At 47.3% G+C, this 4,305-nt stretch overlaps 1 pseudogene; it reads left to right on the plus strand.

The window, feature by feature from the left end:
* The first annotated feature begins 2,479 nt into the window (after positions 1 to 2,479).
* LOC119879441 lies at positions 2,480 to 4,298 on the plus strand (annotated as a pseudogene).
* The last annotated feature ends 7 nt before the right edge of the window (positions 4,299 to 4,305 follow it).

Consider the following 4,305-nt stretch of genomic DNA (forward strand, 5'->3'; position numbering starts at 1 on the left):
CCCTGCCCAGCTCGATCACCTCAGGCCCAGAAGCTTCATCAGGCCCCACCTTCAGAGCTGGGGTGGGCTGCTGACATGATGTTGCTCAGGGGCCAAAGCTGGTTGCTGCACTGAGGCAGGTGATTCCTTTGGCATGGCATGCCGGGGACATTGATAGTGGGCACCTGGGGGAGCTCTTGTTGCAGGGTGGCCAAGTGTGTAGGTGGCTCCTCCAGGTTGGGACAGTGAATCAGAGGTGTGACTGCCTTGTAAATTGACTTGGCCTCAGCAGCTAGCTTCTCGGCTCGGGCCATGCACTCAGCACCAACTGCCATGCCCGGCTCAAACTGCTCAGGCCCATAAGTTTCAGCTTGCCCCAGTGTAGTAGCTCTGGCGGGCTCTTGATTTCGTTTAGGATGTTGCTCAGTGGCCGAAGTCGGTTGCTTCACTGAGGCAGGTGGCTGCTCTGTCATGTGGGGGATCCCGATAGCATGCCCCTTGGCATGCTCTTCCTCCAGGGTGGCCATGGGTACAGGTACTTTTTCACATTTGAAATACATTATTGCATATTTGCTTATGTTAAAAAAAAAAACTGTGTCCAAAACTTAAAGATTCTTATTTACTGATGCATTTAAATCTTTCTCATGATGATCTACGGCATTTAACATAGTAGTGAAATTGTTCGTATCTGTGCCTTCAGCAGCTTTTACTTCTGTACTTGTGGTGTTCCTGTTTATATCACTCGGATATCTTTTGAAAAACAATGACATACTTTAGAACCCTGAAGATTTCCCTGGTGTTTTTTTTTTTTTTAGTGTCATACATTTCCATTATTGGACCTACTGAATACATCAGTTAAATGTTTGCTTATTTTACATAAAGGGCCCATTTTCTTTTTTTTTTGAATTTTTAATTTTTTTTTAAATTTTTATTTATTTATGATAGTCACAGAGAGAGAGAGAGAGAGATGAGAGAGAGGCAGAGACACAGGCAGAGGGAGAAGCAGGCTCCATGCACCGGGAGCCCGATGTGGGATTCGATCCCGGGTCTCCAGGATCGCGCCCTGGGCCAAAGGCAGGCACCAAACCGCTGCGCCACCCAGGGATCCCAGAATTTTTAATTTTTTATTGGAGTTCAATTTGTCCACATATAGCACAACACCCAGTGCTCATCCCGCCAAGTGCCCCCCTCATTGCCCATCACCCAGTCACCCACCCCACCCACTTCCCCTTCCACTACCCCTTGTTTGTTTCCCAGAGTTAGGTGTCTCCTGTTTTGTCACCCTCACTGATACTTTCACTCATTTCTCTCCTTTGCCTTTATTCCCTTTCACTAATTTTATATTTCCCAAATGAATGAGACCATATAATGTGTGTCCTTTTCCGATTGACTGTTTTCACTCAGCATAATACCCGGGACAGCTGCACCCCAATGTTTATAGCAGCAATGTCCACAATAGCCAAACTGTGGAAGGAACCTCGGTGTCCATCGAAAGATGATGGATCAAGAAGCTGTGGTCTGGCGGGCGGGAAGTCATGGCGGCTCACCTAAAGAAACGAGTGTACGACGAATTCACTAAGGAGGTCCAGCAACAACAGGAGGAAATTGCAACCAAGAAACTGCGATTGACAAAACCAAGTAAATCTGCAGCACTCCACGTAGATCTGTGTAAAGCTCCCTTCCCAGCGGATGCTTTGCAGTATCTACTCCAGTTTGCCAGAAAGCCTGTTGAAGCAGAAAGTGTGGAAGGAGTAGTTAGGATTCTCTTGGAACATTATTATGGAGAATGATCCATCTGTGAGACTGAAAATTGCATCATTGTTGGGTTTATTATCAAAGACTGCAGGATTTTCACCAGACTGCATTATGGATGATGCCATTAACATCCTGCAGAATGAAAAGTCTCATCAAGTCCTTGCTCAACTGTTGGACAGCTTGCTTGCAACTGGCACCAGACTCCCAGAGAATCAAGCTATCCAGATGGGATTAGTTGATGTAGCCTGCAAGCACCTCACAGATACGTCTCATGGTGGAAGAAATAAGTGCCTGCAATTACTTGGCAATCTTGGCTCTTTGGAGAAAAGTGTCACAAAAGATGGAGAAGGCCTAGCTGTCAGAGATGTCCAGAAGATGATAGGGGATTACTTCAGTGACCAAGACCCACGTGTCAGAACAGCAGCTATAAAAGCCATGTTGCAGCTTCATGAGAGAGGACTGAAATTACACCAAGCAATTTATAATCAGGCCTGTAAATTGTTGTCTGATGACTATGAACAAGGGCGCAGTGCTGCAGTCCAACTTATCTGGGTTGTCAGTCAGCTCTATCCTGAAGCGTTGTCCCCATTCCTTCTTCTAATGAAGAAATTCGCTTAGTTGGTGATGCATTTGGAAAAATTTGCCCCATGGTCAATGATGGCTCCTGGGTGGTTCGAGTTCAGGCTGCAAAGCTGTTGGGCTCAATGGAACAAGTCAGTTTCTCATTTCCTGGAGCAAACACTCGACAAGAAGCTCATGTCCGATCTCAGGAGAAAATGCACTGCACATGAACATGCCAAGGAACTTTACAGGTCAGGAGAGTTTTCCAGTGGCAGAAAGTGAGGAGGTGATGCTCCCAAAGAAGAAATAGATACAGGAGCTGTGAACTTGATTGAGTCAGGAGCTTGTGGAGCCTTTGTTCAGGGATTGGAAGATGAGATGTATGAGGTCCTCATTGCTGCTGTGGAGGCTCTCTGCGTGCTGGCCCAATCTTCACCTTCTTTTGCGGAGAAGTGCCGCCCTGATTTCCTGGTTGACATGTTTAATGATGAAATTGAGGAAGTACATCTGCAGCCCATACACAGCATGAGAAAAATTTCTAATAATATCACTCTCCGAGAGGATCAGCTTGACACTGTCCTGGCTGTGTTAGAGGATTCATCCAGAGATATTCGAGAGGCTCTTCATGAACTTTTATGCTGTACTAATGTTTCGACTAAAGAAGGGATTCATCTTGCACTGGCGGAGCTGCTGAAAAATTTAACCAAGTACCCTACTGATAGGGACTCTATATGGAAGTGCTTGAAGTTTCTGGGAAGTCGGCATCCAACCCTGGTGCTTCCCTTGGTGCCAGAGCTCCTGAGCACCCATCCATTTTTTGACACAGCTGAACCAGACATGGATGAACCAGCTTACATTGCAGTTTTGGTTCTTATTTTTAATGCTGCTAAAACCTGTTCAACAATGCCAGCACTGTTCTCAGATCATACCTTCAGGCATTATGCCTACCTCTGAGACAGTCTTTCTCATCTGTTCCTGCCTTAAGGTTACCAGGTAGAAAACTAGTGTCATCGGCCATTTCTCCCGGTATTGCGCCCCATGAGGACCCGTCCCATCAGTTCCTGCAGCAGAGCTCTGAAAGGGTGTACAGTCTTCAGAGCACCGGAACCCTCAGGAACCCAGAAGCTGCTGGAGTTCACCATCCAGGATCTTCAAAAACGTGGAGAACTTCAGTCTGAACTAGCAGGAGTCGCTGCTAGGAGTTCTCGGCTACCTATCTTTGGTGTCAGCTTCTTCTCCTCAAGGCCTTGCAAGAAAAGCTCTGGAATGTGGCTGCCCTTTATATTTGAAGCAGAGTGACTTGGCCTCCACAGCAGCAAAACAGATCATGGAAGAGACCTACCAAATGGAGTTCATGTACAGTGGTGTGGAGAATAAACAGGTGGTGATTTACATCACCTGAGGCTGCAGGCCAAAGCCTTGCAACTTATAGTAACAGCACGGACTACTCGAGGAGTTGACCCCTTATTTGGGATGTGTCAAAACTTTTTACAGGAAGTGGACTTTTTTCAGAGGTGTTTTATTGCGGATTTGCCCCACCTAAAGGACAGCTTTGTGGACAAACTTGACCTTGATTATGCCCCGACTCATGACATCCAAACCTGTGGAAGTGGTCAAAATTCTACGGACCATGCTGAGGCAGAGTACCTTCTTGCACCTCCCCCTTCCAGAGCAGATCCACACACTTCAGCCAGCATCATTGAGCCAGCAGGTGAGTCAGACAACCCCTTGCAGTTTACATCTGGATTGGTTGTGGCCCTGCATGTCGATGTGACCCTGGAAAATGTCCAGGACCCTCAGAGTGCTGTGAAGGTCCAGGTCTTCTATCCAGATGGCCAGGCTCAGATGATTCATCCTAAGCCGGCAGACTTGCAGAATCCTGGCCCAGGGCGCCACCGGCTTATCACTCAGGTGTACCCCTCCCATACTGCCTGGACAGAACCATGCCAGGTGGATGTGAGGCTGCTGCTGGCCTACAACTCCAATTCCGCATTCCCAAATCCCCCTGGA

The sequence above is a fragment of the Canis lupus genome, unplaced genomic scaffold, assembly GCF_011100685.1.
Source record: "Canis lupus familiaris isolate Mischka breed German Shepherd unplaced genomic scaffold, alternate assembly UU_Cfam_GSD_1.0 chrUn_S860H1024, whole genome shotgun sequence".
NCBI lineage: Eukaryota > Metazoa > Chordata > Mammalia > Carnivora > Canidae > Canis > Canis lupus.